We start from the raw sequence: 19,918 nt of genomic DNA on the forward strand, positions 1-19,918 counted from the left end.
ACCACAGATCAGCCATGATCTCATTGAATGACGGAACAGACTCGAGGGGCTAAATGGCCTACTCCTGTTCCTATGTTGCTATCACAGAATCACAGAAACCCCACAGTGCAGATAGAGGCCATTTCGGCCCATCGAGCCTGCACCGACACATATCCCACCCGATCCCCGTAACCCCACATGTAACTGTTTAACTTAGAACATGAATAGAGCTATCAGTTATTACAAAACTAAATAGGTAATTAATTTTTAAATAGAAAAAGAAGAATAAAGCGATATTGCATATATGCAGTGCAGTATAGCATTGTACATTTTGCAGGTTGAAAGTAGGCAATAATGCAAAAAGCATTTACCTCAAAGAAATAAAAATGAGAATTCAGTGATTAACAGTCAGATACCTAGGATTTGAGTAACTACATAAATATTTTTAAACAGCAAATCCTTTAAGCTTGAGAGCTAAAAGGGGTTGGGGGGCAGTGGGCAGGAATCTGCCTACCTCGGTGGGTCTAGTGCGGCGATGTCTGGTGGGTCGCGACCTCGCTGCTGGCTCCATCCCACTGCTGAAAATAAACTTACCTTAATGGGGCCTATTAAGCCTGCCCTGCACATTACCCGGCTCTGCAGCACGTCACGCCACGCTATTGCAGGCCTTCCTCCCCTTATTAAAGGAGAGGGGCCTAGCGCAGCACGACCCGGGGCCCGGCTGGGCCACCAGGGATCAGAGTGCCGGCAAAAGAGCCCGGCACTCAAGAGAAGTGCCGGGCGCACGGAGCGCAGCCAGCACCCCGCGGGGGGGGGGGGGCGGAGGAGGAGGACGGGGATGGCTGCCTGGCACCTCCCCTTTAATTTGCACCGCCCCAGCCGCAGGTATGCCCCCCTGACCCCGTATTACATAGCATCCGGTGGTAAGTCAGGGGGCGCTACCGAAGATTGTGGCCGGGCGCCACACGGCGATCATGTCATCTCTGGGGGCGCAGCGCCACGGGGCGCTAACAGTTACCGCCGCTGCTAACCTCCCGCTGAATTTTGCGGGAGGTGTTGGTGGTGCCACGCCCAGGTGCTAGTTTCGTTGCGCCCCATTAGCGCCCTCTTAGGGCGTTAACGGGAGGTGCAAAGCAAACAAATTTTTAGGCCCTGATCCTTGACCCCAACCCGCCTTCTTACAGTTTTAATGGAGGCGCACAAGGGGCGGGCAACCAATCCGCCAATTTAAATATTTTAATGAGGCTGGCAGCCTCTGATTTAACCTGCTTTGCAGGTTTAACAGTGGGTGACTGGGTTTCCCAGGCTTCTGGAAACCTGGCAGCTGAAGGGAGGTGAGGACAGCTTCGGATAGAAGGTAAGTGTCTTTACATAACTGCTTGTGGGTCAGGAGCCGTAGGAGTGCTTCCCCATCCGGTCCCCACCCCTGGCCCCCCAAATGAGACGCTCCCATTCAGAGACCCCTGGGATCGGACCACCCCCTCCCATCGGGTTGGGGATCGAACCCACCAGGTCGTGGATCAGACCCCCCCCACAACACCGGGGTTGCGGATTGGACCTACCTGCTCCTGTGGCCTGCTCCTGTGGCCTGCTCCGGAGTCCTCCCCGCCCGACTGGAAGCCAAGCCTGTCAATCAGGCTGACTTCTTGGCGGGGAACCTGTCAATGACAAAAGACACGTCATCGTGCAGGGATTTACAGGCTTCCGGGTTTCCCATCCGAAACTCCACGTCTCCTGCCTATGTAACCCGCCCCTGTTAATATCCAGGCCAATTTATTTGATTTGTAAAAGTTTTTGTAGATATAATTTAATCATAGTATCAAACAAACATTTGATATCAAATTATTTTTTTCCACTTGGCCACGTATTGGTTCCAATGTCTTAAAGGCTACTATGAAAACTGTGGTTAAATAATATTTGTGGTGTCCTAATGTACCACTGAGGACAGAATTGTAATCTGCCTTCAATAAAAAGCAGGACTAAAAGGCAATAATTTCACTATCACCAAATATTTTCTCTTTTTATGTTATTCTAACTGTGTTTTGGTATCATTAGTATTTTTTGTCTTTTGACTTTTCTGGATAGATTAGATAAATGCTCATAATGGAATACCACATAATATTTTAAAGTATTTTTAAATATTCAATGTAAAGAATAACTGACAGAGAGCATGGTGCTGACTCACAGCTGGCACAACTGGCATGCCCTGGTAGTGATTACACAGCTGGGTTGGGCGTTACAACTGAGACCAACACCACAGAAACATTAATAGCACAGCTGATGCAGAGAGTACAGTTGACGTAGCTGGCAGGGGTACAGTTCCTGTAGATGCAAGGGGATAATTTCAATCACTTGATACGTTCGGTAGAGTCTGCATAGTTGAAACACATGACATTCATCACAGTAAATACTGTGATAGACACACATGGCCTACTAGTACAGATTAAATACACCTCCTGAATATGCCACTACAAAGTGCAGGGCAACTCCTCTTAAAGCAATGCCAACTGCACAGATTATTTTTCTTAGGCAGTCCCTCAGAACCGAGGATGGCTTGCTTCCACACTAAAAATGAGTTCTCATGTGACTGATGAGTCCAATGTGGGACCTACAGTCTCTGTCACAGGTGGGGCAGATGGCGGTTGAAGGGGCGGGTGGGTGGGGTGCTTGGGTTGGCATGTGCTCCTTCCGCTATTTGTGCTTGGCTTCCGCTTGCTCCCGGCGAAGAGGCTCGAGGTGTTCGGCGCCTTCTCGGATGCTTCTTCTCCACTTTGTGCGGTCTTGGGCCAGGGATTCCCAGGTGTCAGTGGGGATGTTGCACTTTTTCAAGGAGGCTTTGAGGGTGTCCTTGAAGTGTTTCCTCTGCCCACCTTTGGCTCTCTTGCCGTGCCGGAGCTCCGAGTAGAGCGCTTGTTTTGGGAGTCTCGTATCGGGCATGCGGATGATGTGGCCTGTCCATCGGAGCTGATCGAGCGTGGTCAAAGCTTCGATGCTGGGGATGTTGGCCTGAGGAAGAACACTGACGTTGGTGCGCCTATCCTGCCAATGGATTTGCAGGATCTTGCGAAGGCAGCATTGGTGGTACCTCTCCAGTGCTTTGAGGTGCCTGCTGTATATGGTCCATGTCTCTGAAGCATACAGGAGGGCGGGTATCACTACTGCTCTGTAGACCATGAGCTTGGTGCTGGGTTTGAGGTCCTGGTCTTCAAACACTCTCTTCCTCAGGCGACCAAAGGCTGCACTGGCACACTGAAGGCAGTGTTGGACTTCGTCATTGACGTCTGCCCTTGTTGACAGTAGGCTCCCGAGGTATGGAAAGTGGTCCATGTTGTCCAAGGCCTCGTCATGGATTTTGATAGTCGGGGAGCAGTACTGTGTGGCGGGGGCAGGTTGGTAGAGGACCTTTGTCTTACAGATGTTTAGTGTAAGGCCCATGCTCTCGTATGCTTCGGTGAAGGTGTTGACAATGGTTTGGAGTTCGACCTCAGAGTGTGCACAGATGCAAACATCGTCTGCATACTGGAATTCGATGACAGAGGATGGGACGACCTTGGATCTGGACTGGAGGTGACGGAGGTTGAACAGTTTCCTGTTTGTTCTGCAGATAAGCTCCACTCCAGCAGGGAGCTTACTGAGGGTGAGATGGAGCATTGCAGCCAGGAAGATCGAGAAGAACGTTGGTGCGATGACACAGCCTTGCTCGACCCTGGTCCGTACGTGAATTGGGTCTGTGGTGGATCTGTTGGACAGGATCACGGCTTGCATGTCATCATGAAACAGGCAGAGGATGGTGACAAACTTTTGAGGGCAGCTGAATTTGAGGAGGACACTACATAATCCCTCATGTTTGATGGTGTCGAAGGCCTTTGTGAGGTCAAAGAAGGCCATGTACAGCGGTTGGTGCAGTTCCCTGCATTTCTCTTGTCGTTGACGTGCGGTGAAGAACCATTGTGCCCCTTAGTGGGCGAAATCCGCATTGCGACTCTGGGAGGAGCTCTTCAGCCACTGGGAGAAGGCGATTGAGGAGGATTCTTGCGACGACTTTCCCTGTGGCAGACAGCAGGGAGACTCCTCTGTAATTACGGCAATTGGACTTGTCACCTTTCTTGAAGATGGTCACGATTACGGACGGCATCGCTGAGATTCCCTGGCATGCTCTCCTCCTTCCAAATAAGAGAAATGAGTTCATGCATTCGCACCAATAGTACTTCTCCACCATGTTTTAGTGCCTCGGCGGGGATTCCATCTGCTCCTGAGGCCTTGTTGTTCTTCAGTTGTTGGATGGCCTTTTCAATCCCATGCCGGGCTGGGGTTGTGCTGAGGTGGTGGCGGGTAGCATGCTGCGTGCTGGAGTTCAGGACACTCGCTTCGAAGACAGAGTCTCGGTTAAGGAGATCTTCGAAGTGCTCCTTCCAGCCTCTCTATCCTTGATGAGTACCTCTCCATTCTTGGTCCGTAGTGGGGTAGGACCTTGGGTGCTTGGGCCGTAGGTAGTCTTGACTTCGCTGAAGAATCCACGCATGTCATGGTTGTCGGCTAGCTGTTGGATCTCCTGCGCTTTCTCCACCCACCTGTTCTTTAGGTCGCGAGTTTTTTGTTGGACCTCAGCCTTCAGGCGTCTGTAGAGCTGCTTTCTTGCTCTCGAGTTCTGTTGCTGTTTCCAGATCAGGAATACCTTGCAGCTTATTAGCTCCTGGATCTCCTGGTCATTCTCGTCGAACCAGTCTTGGTGTTTCCTGGTCGAGTGACCGAGCATCTCTTCACAGGTGCTGATTATGGAGGCCTTGAGTGCAGACCAGGCACTGTGGACGCTCTGGGCTGGATTTTGTCAATGGAAGTGACTTGGAGGCGGGACTGCTGCTTGTCATGACAATGTCCCGCCTCCATCCTCGACTGACCATTCAGAGGGATTTTCCCCTGTTTGAGCTTGTTAAGCCCGCCCTGCAGGCTCAGCAAGCCAATTAGGGAAGAAGTCACTGACAGATCACGTCAACATCAGACGTGCTATCTGTCAAGACTTCTTGAAAGAAGAAATGACAGCATTTGACAGCTCTGTGAAGCTGTCAAACACTGACATTCTCTTGAGTTTAATTTGTTTTTGAGGTGAGGGCTGAAAAAACATTGTAAAAAAGTAAATTTCAGATGTCTGATGGATCAGAGGGTCCATCAGCCATTACCTGAAATTGACAAGGTAGATGTCCGCTCTCCCGATCCAGCACGGCTAAAGGCTACAGAAGTAAAAAAAAGTAAGTGAACACTTTTTTAAACTCATCACTCAACTTGCATACTTACACTCCACACTTGCACCCATCACTCACCTCTACACTTTACTTCCAGGTGGCTCCGACCGCCGCAGACCTCCTCCACGTCTCCTCCAACCCGGTGGGGTTCTCCGAGGTCAGGAAGCCTTCACCTGTGAAGGTAAAATGGCACTAATCCCTTTTTCTGCCTGTTAACTACCTCCAGGAGACGGGACCCGAAGCTACACATCTTTCCGCCTTCTGGCAAAAGGGCACGGAGGCGGGATGGGGGCGGGTTTGCCACCCGCCCCCAATTTCTCCGATTTTACGTGCTGTCCCGCCTCCTCGGGGCTTGGTAAATCGAGCCCTCTGTGTCTCTGAATCACTGGGAGTCGTCAGGTTGGTTGTGAGGCGCAGGCTGAATAGGGCTTTCTTAGCAGGGTCTTTGAGTGCTCCAGTGTTGATTTTCCTGCGGCATTCCTTCTGTTGCCACTGCTGTTTTGGGGCTACGTTGATGGACATGACAGAGTGGATTAGGCGGTGGTCTGTCCAGCAGTCATCAGCTCATGTCATGGCGCGGGTAATGCGGACGTCCTTGCGGTCCCTCGCTCGGACGATGACGTAGTCCAGCAGATGCCAGTTCTTGGAGTGAGGGTGTTGCGATGAAGCCTTGTACTTGTCTCTCTGATGGAACAAGGTGTTGGTTATGACAAGGCCATGTTCTAAGCATTTCGTCAGGAAGAAGGTACCATTGGAGTTGGCTTTCCCTACCCCCTCACTGCCAATCACACCTCCCCAGAGGTCTATGTCCTTTCCCACTCTGGAGTTAAAGTCGCCAAGGAGGATCAGCTTGTCACCCGTTGGGACTTGGGACAGGGATTGTTCGAGGCTGGAGTAGAATTCCTCTTTGGTCTCGTCTGTGGCTTCCAGTGTTGGGGTGTGTGCACTGATGACTGTAGCGCACTTGTTCCGGGCGAGGGTGAGCCGTAGAATTCGTTTATTCCACAAGGGGAGTCTCTGAGACATTCAACTAGCTCATTTTTTATGGCGGAACCTACCCCATGGAGGCGGCGTTCTTCTTCAGGTTTGCCTTTCCAGAAGAAGGTGTAACTACCGCCTTGCTCCTTGAGCTGGCCTTCCCCTGCCTGTTGGGTCTCGCTTAGGGCGGCGATGTCAATGTTGAAACGTCTGAGCTCCCGGGCAATGATAGCAGTACGGCACTGTCGCTGTTGGGGTTGTCCATGAAGGTCCTGACGTTCCAGATCCCGAACTTCATTTTAAAGGGTGGAAGATGCCTGTGCGTGAATTCTTTTAATGTGGGGTGACCGTTGCACACCAGCTACCACACGGGCTTGACTGAGCAAGGTCTTGGTCCAATGGCAAGGGGATCCAAGGCGATTGGAGACCAGGCTCTGCTACATCAGCCTAGCACACACACACAAACATACTCCTACTGTCCTCCTCCCTCCTTCCCACAGGTCCTCTCTGCCTGGGTTTCATAGGCTGCAGTTTGGTCCTCCCAACCCCGCTGCTGGTCCACGCTACGCCACTCCTGGGCCTCGACATTGCTGCTGGGCCCGTCCTTGCTCCTGGGCCTCGTCCTCGCTCTTGGGCCTCATCCTCGCTCCTGGGCTTCGTCCTCGCTCCTGGGTCCTGACCTCACTCCTGGGCCTCGTCCTCGCTCCTGGGTCCCGTCCTCGTTCCTGGGTCCCGTCCTCGCTGCTGGGTCCCGTCCTCGCTCCTGGGCCTCGTCCTCGCTCCTGGGCCTCGTCCTCGCTCCGGGGCCCCGTCCTCGCTCCGGGGCCTCGTCTTCGCTCCTGGGCCTCGTCCTCACTCCTGGGCCTCGTCCTCGCTCCTGGGCCTCGTCCTCACTCCTGGGCCCCGTCCTCGCTCTTGGGCCTTGTCTTCACTCCTGGGTCCTGACCTCGCTCCTGGTCCTCGATCTTGCTCCTGGTCCTTGATCTCGCTCCTGGGCCCCGTCCTGGCTCCTGGATCCCATCCTCGTTCCTGGGTCCCGGCCTCGCTCCTGGGTCCTGGCCTCGCTCCTGGGCCTCGTCCTCGCTCCTGGGTCCCAACCTCGCTCCTGGGCCTCGACCTTGCTCCTGAATCCCGTCCTCACTCCTGGGTCCCGACCTCCTTATAGTGTGCCTCCTTCTAGTGATACCAACCTCCTTATAGTGTGTTCCCCTCTTAAAGCAATGCCAACTGCACGGATTAGCGAGTAGGTAGAAACAGAAATATGTCAAGTGCTTGAATACTGTTACTTTCTTAAAGGAGAAATGGACTGATTATTTCAGAGTTCATATTCTCTAAGGTTTTTATAATTAAATACATACTGTACAATTTGTCATAGCACTGGTGAGAGCACCATAATTAACAAATAACCAGTGACTGCGCATGGGTGCGTGTTTGCATATATAGGTGATGAAGGTATATAGGCTATAATGGTTCCTATGCATAGTTAGCCTACTGTTATAGTTAGCCTACTGTTATGGTTCGGGATTGCGTGGCCATTTTATTCATGAATAGGACCCAGACAGAAGAAGCAGGATTCTCTTTAGGGCGACGTTCCGACAGGGCGGGATTTCAAGCTCCCCACTGCCCCCACAACTTGTCCCCGAATCCACCCCAACCTGGACCCATTTCCCCTGAGTTGGGGGTGATAAGTGGTGCATGGTGGCCTTCCAGTGAGGTTCCTGTCACCAGAAGTGAGCCCAGGAGTGCGAAGAGGACAATCCTGACAGATTTGAGCGCTACATCAGGTGCTAACGTCGAGGAGCGAGGCGCTACCTCAGAGTGCTACCGAAGCTCAGGTGATATCAGTTAGCAATGGAACCCAGACAGACTGGCACCGGCCAGTTCTTAAAGGGAAGGGTCCATCTTGCTAACCAGCCACACCTTGCTTATTGTAGCGTTGACTCTGGTGCTAGGAGGAGTAATGGATAGGCCCAGGGAGAGAGCTCAGCGCTTTAGCGACCAGGCCTTGGTGGCTCTGGTTGGTGCTGTGGAGCGGCGACGGGCAGTGCTCTACCCACAGAGTGGCAGGAGGCCATTGCCCCGGGAGTACCAAAGAATCTGGAGGGAGGTGGCTCAGCACATCTCCACGAGGAGCCTGGTGCCGAGGACCCACACCCAATGTCGGAAGAAGTTCAACAACCTCACTCGCGTGGTCAGGGTGAGTGGCTGCTTTTCAATACCTCTACATCTCTCCATCTCAACTTCACTCTGTGCCCAGAGGGTTTAAAAACCCCAAATGCCCAACACTCATCCAAAACCTATGGCTATCTCATAAAACACACACGCACATTCCACACCTTGCATACATTAAGGGCTATTTAACTATGGGAGGCACATCAGGCAAGCACATGGCTGCATACATTAAGGGCTATCCCAGTCCTTGCTCCCTTACTGCCCTCCCTGTGCTCAGGTTGAAGCCACTCTTGTATCTCCCTGCTTTCAGATAGTGAACCACCAGCTGACCAGCCTATCCCTCAACCTGCCAGTGGCAGTGACGCTCCAGATGAGGAAGCCGGAGCCTCACCATCTGTGTTCTCCCGAGTGAGCCCATTCTGACACACCCTCCCTGGAGGGGAGCAGGGGGGCGGTAGGGTCTGATGAGGGCGAAGCTTCTGGACCCAGCGGGCTGCAGCAACGCCTTGGGGGTAAGGAAGCTCGGGGGCCAGGTCCCCAGAGTGCAAGTAGGCAAGCATGTCCTGCTGCACAGGACTCGGCTGAGGACCGTGCCATCGCGGCCATGAATAGCCAGGCCTTGAACATGCACACTCAGCTCATGGGTGCAATGGCAAGGGTGCCCGAAAGCATGGATGGACTGGCTAGGAGTGTGGAGCAGTCCGCTGCAGCACAGGCTGACGCAACACAATGGCTTAGTGCTGTAATTCAGTCATTGGCTGGTGCCATCCAGTCTCAGACTGCTCTCATGCAGTCTCAGATTGATGTCACGCAAGCACTGACTGCTGCCATCGTCGCTGGGTTGTCCACAGTCCCTCGGGAATCTCACAGTACTGCAGCAGGCCAGCAACCTGTGTTCGAGCAGATTGCTCCGGATGCTGAGGTACTGCCCCGTGGGAGTGGCAGTGTGTCGGTCGAGCAGGAAGGTGCTGTCCTCTCTCAGGATGACAACATTCCTGCTCCCACCACTGGCACTTCCCCATTGCACTTGCCACGGCCTGCAACACAGCCAGCCCAGACTGCTGCCGCCCATGCAGAGTTGGTGCAGTCTGCAGCCGGACCCTCCAGGCCCAGAGCTGGTCGAGGGCGACCTTCAAGGGCATCTGCAGTGTCTGGATCCAGCACTGAGCAGCCTTCCACCAGCCTTGCTGCAGCCACTGGGGCCACATTGCAGAGGAGCAGTAGGGTGGGAAGGGGGGAAGGGGATGGAGACCGCCCTCGAAGGGCCAAGAGTAAGAGGTCTAAATAAATGGTGGGAATGTTTGTGGTATAGGTCGAGGTTTGTGTAGTTACATTTGTTTACTGTTTTTCCATTTATCTCCATCTTGTGAGAATGAGTTCTGTTAGTTCATGATTTGTTGAGTTGGTTTCTAATTGTTTGACCTGAATAAATGACACAAACAGAGTTTGTAAAATAGAAACATAGACATAGAAAATTAGGAGCAGGAGCAGGCCATTCGGCCCTTCGAGCCTGCTCCACCATTCAATATGATCATGGCTGATCCTCTATCTCAATACCATATTCCCGCTTTCTCCCCATACCCCTTGACGCCTTTTGTGTCTAGAAATCTATCTATCTCCTTCTTAAATATATTCAGTGACTTGGCCGCCAAAGCCTTCTGTGGTAGAGAATTCCACAGGTTCACCACCCTCTGAGTGAAGAAATTTCTCCTCATCTCAGTCCTAAATGTCCTACCCCATATCCTGAGACTGTGACCCCTCGTTCTAGACCTCCCAGCCAGGGGAAACATCCTCCCTGCACCCAGTCTGTCTAGCCCTGTCAGAATTTTATTCGTTTCAATGAGATCCCCTCTCATTCTTCTAAACTCTAGTGAATACAGGCCTAGTCAACCCAATCTCTCCTCATCCTGCCATCCCAGGAATCAGTCTGGTGAACCTTCGCTGTACTCCCTCTATGGCAAGTATATCCTTTCTTAGGTAAGGAGACCAAAACTGCACACAACACTCCAGGTGTGGTCTCACCAAGGCCCTGTATAACTGTAGTAAGACATCCTTGCTCCTGTACTCAAATCCTCTTGCAACCATTTGCCTTCCTAACTGCATGCTGCACCTGCATGTTTGCTTTCAGTGACTGGTGTACAAGGACACCCAGGTCCCTTTGTACATCAAAATTTCCTAATCTTATCACTATTTAAATAATACTCTGCCTTTCTGTTTTTCCTACCGAAGTGGATAACTTCACATTTATCCACATTATACTGCATCTGCCATGTATTTGCCCACTCACTCAACTTGTCTAAATCGCCTTGAAGCCTCTTTGCATCCTCCTCACAACTCACAATCCCACCTAGTTTTGTGTCATCAGCAAACTTGGAAATATTACATTTGGTTCCCTCGTCCAAATCATTGATATACATTGTGAATAGCTGGGGCCCAAGCACTGATCCCTGCGGTACCCCACTAGTCACCGCCTGCCACCCCGAAAAAGTCCCATTTATTCCTACTCTCTGTTTCCTGTCTGTTAACCAATTTTCAATCCATGCCAGTATATTACCCCCAATCCCATGTGCTTTAATTTTGCACACTAACCTCTTATGTGGTACTTTATCAAAGGCCTTCTGAAAATCCAAATATACCACATCCACTGGTTCTCCCTTACCTATTCTACCAGTTACATCCTCAAAAAACTCCAGTAGGTTTGTCAAACACGATTTCCCTTTCATAAATCCATGTTGACTTTGTCTAATCCCATTGATATTTTCTAAGTGTCCTGTTACCACATCCTTTATAATAGACACTAGCATTTTCCCTACTACTGATGTTAAGCTAACTGGTCTGTAGTTCCCGGTTTTCTCTCTCCCTCCTTTTTTAAATAGTGGGGTTACATTTGCCACCCTCCAAGCTGCAGGAACTGTTCCATAATCTATAGAATTTTGGAAGATGACAACCAATGCATCCACTATTTCCATGGCTACCTCTTTTAGTACTCTGGGATGCAGATTATCAGGCCCTGGGAATTTATCGGCTTTCAGTCCCATTAATTTCTCCAGCACTATTTTTTTACTAATACTAATTTCCTTTAATTCCTCCTTCTCACTAGACCCTTGGTTCCTTAGCATTTCTGGGAAGTTATTTGTGTCCTCTTCCGTGAAGACAGAACAAAAGTATTTGTTTAATTGCTCAGCCATTTCCTTGTTCCCCATTATAAATTCTCCCGTTTCTGACTGTAAGGGACCTACATTTGTCTTCACTAATCTTTTTCTTTTTACATACTTGTAGAAGCTTTTACCGTCCGCTTTTATGTTCCTTGCAAGTTTACTCTCATAATTTATTTCCCCCCTCTTAATCAATCTCTTGGTCCTTTTTTGCTGAATTCTAAACTGCTCTCAATCCTCAGGCTTGCTACTTTTTCTGGCAACTTTATATGACTCCTCTTTGGATCTAATACTATCCTTAATTTCTTTTGTTAGCCATGGTTGGGCTACTTTTCCTTTTGTGTTTTTGCACCAGAAAGGAATATATAACTGTTGCAATTCATGCATTCGTTCCTTAAATGTTAACCATTGCCTATCCACTGTCATGCCTTTTAATGAAGCTCCCCAATCTATCATAGCCAACTCCCTCCTCTTACCTTCATAGTTTCCTTTGTTTAGATTTACGACCCTAGTTTTGGATTGGACTACTTCACTTTCCATCTTAATGAAGAATTCTATCATGTTATGGTCACTCTTCCCTAAAGGACCCCGCACAACAAGATTATTAATTGACCCCTTCTCATTGCACAATATCCAATCTAGGATAGCCTGTTCCCTACTTGGCTCCTCAACATACTAGTCTAAAAAAACATCTTGTACACACTCCAGGAATTCATCCTCCACAGTATTATTGCTAATTTGGTTTGGCCAGTCTATATGTAGATTAAAGTCACCCATGATTACTGTAGTACCCTTGTTACATGCTTCTCTAATTTCCTGTTTGATGCCATCCCCTACATTACCACTACTATTTGGAGGCCTATATACAACTCCCACCAATGTTTTCTGCCCCTTGGTGCTTCTTAGCTCCACCCAGACTGATTCTACATCTTGATTTTCTAAGCCAATATCCTTTCTCACTATTGCTCTGATTTCATCCTTTACTAACAATGCCACCCCACCTCCTTTTCCTTTTTGCCTGTCTTCCTAAATATCGAATATCCTTGGATATTCAGCTCCCAGCCTTGGTCACCCTGCAGCCATGTCTCTGTGATTGCAATTATATCGTATCCGTTTTCATCTATTTGCGCTGTTAATTCATCTACCTTATTACGAATGCTTCGTGCATCCACATACAGTGCCTTTAGATTTGTCTTTTTAACATTTTTAGACATCTTAACATTTTTTTGTACTATGGCCCTATTTGTCTTATCATTTTTTCTTACCTGGACCCTATTTGTTAGTGCACTCCTTTGTTTGTACGCTCTGTCCCTTCCTGACACAATCTGGTTATCTTTACCCCAATCACTTTCCTGCACTGCTTCCTTGTCTTTTCTCTTTAGCATTCTAGATTTCTCTCCAGCAGGACCACCCCCCCCCATTTAGTTTAAAGCCCTATCTACCTCCCTAGTTATTCGATTTGCTAGAACTCTGGTCCCAGCATGGTTTAGGTGTAGTCCGTCCCAATGGAACAGTTCTCTTTCCCCAGTACTGGTGCCAGTGCCCCACGAATCGAAATCCACTTCTCCCACACCAATCTTTGAGCCACGCATTCATCTCCCTGATCCTATTGACCCTATGCCAATTTGCTCGTGGCTCAGGTAATAATCCAGAGATTATTACCTTTATGGTTCTTCTTTTTGATTTAGTCCCTAGCTGCTCAAACTCTCTCAGCAGAACCTCTTTCTGAGTCCTACCTATGTTGTTGGTACCTACGTGGACCACGACAACTGGATCCTCCCCCTCCCACTCCAAGTTCTTCTCCAGCCCAGAGGAGATGCCCTTTACCCTGGCAACACAGCCTTCAGGACTCATGCTCCTGTCTGCAGAGAACAGTGTCTATCCCCCTAACTATACTGTCGCCTACTACAACCACCTTCCGTTTTACTCCCCCCACTTGAATGGCTTCCTTTACCACGGTGCCGTAGTCTGTTTGCTCGTCCTCCCCGCAGTCCCCGCACTCGTCCACAAGGGTTGCAAGAACCTCGAATCTATTGGACAAGTGCAGGGACTGAGGCTCCTGCAATACCACCTCCTGGATCCCTGTACCTGCCTCACTAGCAGTCACACCCTCCTGTCCCTGACCACATGTCAATTCTAAAGTATTTAATCTAAGGGGTGTGGCTGCCTCCTGTAGCAAAAGGTCCAGGTAACTTTCTCCCTCCCTGATGTCTGGCAATGTCTGTAGCTCAGACTCCAGCTCCTCAACTCGGAACCAAAGTTCCTCGAGCCGCAGACACTTACCGCAGATATAGTCGCCCTGGACAAAAATGTCCAAAAGCTCCCACATATTGCAGCAGCAACACATCTCCTGTTCTCCCATTATTTTATTTATTTACTTCATTAATTAGTTTAGTGTTAATCAAATTATTTACCTTGTTTAGTTTATTAAATTAATTGAATTAAGTTTTGTTTTTGAAATTTAGTTATATGCTATATGTTAACTTAAAACTTAGCCCACAATCACTACCAATCACTTACTTGCCTTACCTGTGACGTCACGCTGCCGTTTTCTCTTGTAGTTGCAGGTCTGCTGCTGCTTTTACCCCTGCTCTTGGGCCTCGGTCTGCTCCGTCTCCGCCGCATCGTCAAAACAGATGCGGCAGAGACGGAGATACTGGGAGAATGGAAGCAGGGTGGGAGGAAGTGTAGTCCAGGTAGCTGTGGGAGTCAGTGGGTTTGTAGTGGATGTTTGTCGATAGCCTATCACCAGAAATGGAGACGGAGAAGTTGAGGAAGGGAAGGAAAGATTCGGAGATGGACCATGTGAAGATGAGGGAAGCTTGGAAATTGGAAGCAAAGTGAATGAAATTTTCTAGTTCAGGGCAAGAGCAGGAAACGGCAGTGATACAGTCATCCATGTACCGGAAAAAGAGGTGAGGGAGGGGACCTGAGTAGGACTGGAACAAAGAATGTTCCACATATCCCACGAAAAGGCAGGCATAGCTAGGACCCATGCGGGTTCCCATAGCAACACCTTTAATTTGGAGGAAGTGAGTGGAGTCAAAGGAGAAGTTGTTCAATGTGAGAACAAGTTCAACCAGGCGGAGGAGGGTGGTGTTGGATGGGGACTAGTTGGGCCTCTGTTCAAGGAAGAAGCGGAGCGCTCTCAGGCCGTCCTGGTGGGGGATGGAGGTGTAGAGGGATTGGACGTCCATAGTGAAAAGGAGACGGTTGGGGCCAGGAAACTGGAAACTGTTAAAAGTGGCAGTGGGCGTTGGAAGAGTCGTGAATGTAGGTGGGAAGAGACTGGACAAGGGACCTGAAATGTTAACTCTGTTTCTCTCTCCACGGACGCTGCCTGGCCTGCTACGTGTTTCCAGCATTTTCTGTTGTTATTTTAGAAGATATATAAAGTACCGTGGGACATTTTGCTATGTTAAAGGCGCTATATAAATGCAAGTTGTTGTTGTTGGTAGTCTCGTCTTACATTTATCCTTGACCTACTGCTTTCCTTAATATAATTGTTACATGGTCCGAGAAGATCAGAAACAATTTTGTTGAACCGAGGCATTCAGTCCTCTGTACTTACCATCATACCCCTCCATGCTTTGCCAACTCGATATCTACCTGGCTCTTTATTCTTTTGTAGAAGTGTTAATTAACACAACATTAAGTGCTTTTACTGGGACTATATCCCATAAATTTATTACTCTTCTGGAGAAAAAAATTCTAATCTCATTTTACTTTATGTGTGTTAATTTACACTTATATCCATTGATGCACTTACAACTTATATAATCTGTTTAATTTTAAATTGTCCATTTCTTTCTGCATTATAAAAATCTGCAGCATATCTTCTCTCAATCTTTTCTTCAATGTAAACAACTTCAGTTTTGAAATTATTTTTATAAATTAGAGCCCTCAGTCTCAATTTCATCTCTGTCACTCCTATCTGAACCCTTTCCAAATCATCAATATGCTTTGAGGATAGGAGTGCTCGAATCTGCGCACAGTATTCCAGAAATGGCCTCGCCAGTGAGCCACACATGCTCAAAATAACTTGATTTGGTTTATAATCAAATGCTCTTGAGATGCCTTCCGAAATACCTTTGTACATTCAGCTGCACATTGACTGCCCACTTCCAGTGAATGGTCAATAATGACATCCAAATCATTTCCCTCTTAACTAATGAACGCCTTTGCCCTTTAAAGATATTTCATTAAGCCGATTTCCTGATTGGGTGCCCCTGGTAAAAAGTGATGCTCACAGGGTTGGTCCTTAGCCGCTGCTTTTTTGTCTGTTCATTTAAATGGATGTGGGCGTCGCTGGCAAGGCCAGCATTTATTCCAACCTAAGCTTCTTGTGAGTGCCGATCCTCACTGAGAAATGGGTTCTCATTTTTAATGTTGCATTGTGCATAACCTTATACCTATAGGGATTAATATTCCTGGCCCCCTGCTGTCCGGGTGCAGGACAGGCACAGTGTGCCCAAAGTGTGATGTGCTTGTCCAGGATTCAGTGTCTTGGACTTGGTGAGCCAGATCATTTCCATGATCAAGTTGCCCTTTCCAGCTACTGGTGGCAATGCATAGCACCTTGAAACGAGGCAGGAAAGTCATTTACTGCTGCACTCCTGAGTGGCCTGCATCATTTGCAAAGGCTGTCATGGTTATGGCCTTTTGGCTGCTGTGCAAAAATCAGTAGCCAGAAGACCTCCAGTAAATCCCTAGCTCAACATCACTAAAAGGAAGGGAAAGCACTTTCCGTCAGTTGAAGAGAGCTGGGCCTGGGGGCAAGGCTTGAAGGCTTGCTTCTTCTGGGTGTCCTTCCAAATGGACACTCCACCAGCAGAAGTATAGGAAAATGAGGTGGGAGGGGTGGAAACATCCTCTCCTGCTTCATTTACATGGAAAACCAGTGTTTATGCCTATTGCAGTCTCAGGTACTCTGCTCCCTTGGAGGAAGCCCCAGAAGTCCCTTGTCTGTGTAAATTGGGAGATCTGGTGTTACGGGTCTCCACTCTGATTTCTTGTCATTTTCATCCATGGAATGTGTTCCTTGATGCTAATGACAGGCAAATCAGCTCCATTGAATTTAAAATCTATCTGCGATTCCTTAGTGAACTCCTTGTTGTCCAGATTAATTTGAATGTTTTTAATCTCCCTTATACTCACCACCTGACTGCTTAACTTGGTGTTATTACCAAATTTTCTAAGTATTATATAGTAAAAATCTTATATCGGTATGCTTTTTCTACCTACAAAACCTTAATCGCTGTTATCACATTTTTGTCACACTTTTGCACAAACTTCATCCTTTATAAATTCCCATGTCTATATTTATAATGGACAGGTTCCATTAAAATGTGTCACATTGTAATTACACCCTTCTGCCAGGGGTGGCACTGTTTTGCATCTCCCAGTTCCTCAGCCTATGTTGCAGAGAAACTCCTGTGCCCCTATCAACTCTTGTTTCTCAAATTGCCATAGATATTGGAGTATGGTTCCATTGATGCCATCATCCTTGTGGTACTTCAGACATTCTTCATGATTGATCTGAGAGACAGACTGATCAGTAATTTGATTGTAAAAGGCATCAGCTGAGCGCAAGCAGTCATCATCTGATTTCCACCTGTGCAATTTCCATTGGAGGATGAGGCCCTCAATAACAATTGGGAGCAAGAACTGTGGCTGATTTTCCCCCCGATCCTAGCCTGGGGCATTGATTCCAATTGTAGCATCCTAACTTCTGCCTTTGCTGAAATCAACTAAATTCAGCATTGACTTGGAATTGTACTGAGCCACATGGCAGCCCCTGATTTTCCATTGATTTCAATTAATGCAGAATCAGGGGCTGTGGACTGACTATTTACTAACCTGCGCTCACTGCTCCTTTCTGGGATCACCTGATCAGGGAATCAGCCCTTGTGTGTTTACCTGCATAGCTAAATGATCAATTGCATGTTGAAATGAAGAGACTTGATTGGCTGGCCAGTCCAAACAAAGTCTTTGTAGAGTCATAGGACATGAGAAAGGTCGAGGCCCATTGAAGCTCAGGGTTCCAGTGCCCAAATCTCCCATCTTATATTAGTTTAAAAAAATACTTCACTACACCGTCTAGACATTAATGGGGTAATTTTACAAGTCCATGCTCCCAGTGGGAAGCTTCATGTATTGGGAGGGCATATGAGAAATTCAGGCATACAGGTCTCATGATTTTCTGACCATTGATTTTAATGCTAAGAAAATTGTGGGTAGAACGTGCTTCAATTTCAGTTATATGTTGTTGGCAGATACGGCTTCCTGCAGCAGCATAGACACGTAAAAGTAAAGTAATGGGTCTACTATAATTCCCAGGCCCCTTTATAAGTACTAGTGCTAGTATAACTTCATTCATTGTATATTATGGTGCAACTAATGTGCATTACTTTTTATTCATCAGTATTAAATTTCACTTGCCATTTGTGTGTCCAGTTACATAATCAGCCTAGTTCCTTCTGCATAACTGTAGCTACATCCTTTTTCTCTATGTTTCCCCCCATTTTAGTGTTGGTAGTAAATTGGATAAGCTTATATTTGGTTTTGGTATCCAGGTCATCAATATAAGTTAGAGGGATCGACATTGACCTCTGTAGGACTACCATCAGCACTTCTCCCAGTCCCAGGTCTGACATAACACTTCTCAAAGGCATATTACATTTCCTATTTTTTTGAGCAGCTTCTTATCCAGTCCCATGTCCTAATCTAGATTCCTGAGACTTTTAGTATAATTGGAAGTCTTTCATGTAGAGCACCATTTTTGGAATGCAATTAAATATCATAGAACCTGCATATTCCTACTACCGCCATAATAGTTTCAGAATAATTATGAAGTATTATTGTTATTTTCAGTGCAATTGTTTAATCAGAATATTTCAGTGTGTGATCATCCTCTATTATTGCTTATCCTGGCAACAGAGACTCTCCATTTTAGATTCAACATTAGACATTCAAATGGACAATTGCAATGTTGATCATCTTTGATTGGATATATAAATTTAAACCAAAAAATCATGTGGGCAGCACTCCATAGGCTTGAAGTGAGGTTGAATTATTATGAGGGCTCAGCCTTTGTGTGAAAATATTGGTCCCAATAAAAACTGAGGTGCGTTCAAAGCAGGGGGAGTGCAATATTGGGTGCGAAATGCAGAACAAGTTTCAGTGCATTGGTTTGTGTAATTTCAATGAGGCCACCTCATTATAATATTACTTCTGGATTTGGCATCAAATATGCAACGGCGGGCGTGATGCGGACCTGCATGAAGCGATCTCAACTGGAGCATTTAAAGAGTCAATCCAAGGATGGAATTTGAAAGAGTTAGAAGTTGCAGCAAAGTGAGGGAGAAATACTGTGCTGCATTTAGGACAGTCACAGGCTGCAACAAGATTTAATGACGCATCCCTTGATGCCCTCTGGGTGCAGTAAGTAGTCGGAGAAAGGTACTTTTCCCCAGCAATGGGAGGAAGAAACCTGCTGCTGCAACAAAGAAGGCGTGGCTAGAGGTGGCTGAGGAGGTCAGCAGCAACAGCATTGTGCCATGCTCCTAGATTCAGTACAGGAAGCGCTTTAATGACTTAACCAGATCAGGAAAGGTGAGTACAGTTTCATATTCACTTACAAACTGCTGTGCATATTATTCCCGCCATCCCCAACCCCCTCACTCAGCTTTGTCAAGCTTACTCCATTACATTACTCCTCATACCCACTTATCTTACAAGTGCACCCATCGTTCTCTTTCTATGTACTTCCTTACATCCCCATTTATCCACCCACCACTGCCACTCACCCTCATTCTTATGCAATTTGATGCCTCTCCCTGATAGCCACCCTCACCAAATGCACTTCATCCATCAGGTGAACATATGCCATTACAGTCACTCATACAATAGCAAAATACTGCGGATGCTGGAAATCTGAAATAACAACAGAAAATGCTGGAAATACTCAGCAGGCCAGGCAGCATCCGTGGAGAGAAACAGAGTTAATGTTTCAGGTCTGGGACCCTTCATCAGAACTGGAAAAAGCTGGAGATGTAACAGATATTAAGCAGGTGCAGAGACAGTGTGGGGGGGGGGTGCTTAGGAGGGGAGGAAGGAATTGAAAGAATATACTGTACTTTTGTAAGAGGCAGGAAAGATAAAATGTTGCAAATGGGAATGGCAAAAATCATACAGCATGAAAAATGGGGGCGGGGATTATTATCTGAAATTGTTGAACTCGATGTTGAGTCCGGAAGGCTGTAAAGTGCCTAATGGAAAGATGAGTCACTCATAGGTCTGTTCTTCCCCTGTTGCTGGAGAAGAAAGTGCAAAACACAAGGGAGAGGGGGAGAACCTGAGGTGGTCCTCCACAGATTTCCCAGTTGATAGCTG

This window comes from Somniosus microcephalus, chromosome 9 (genome assembly GCF_052327205.1).
Source record: "Somniosus microcephalus isolate GS21.2 chromosome 9, FLI_Smic_1.0, whole genome shotgun sequence".
Taxonomy (NCBI): Eukaryota; Metazoa; Chordata; class Chondrichthyes; order Squaliformes; family Somniosidae; genus Somniosus; species Somniosus microcephalus.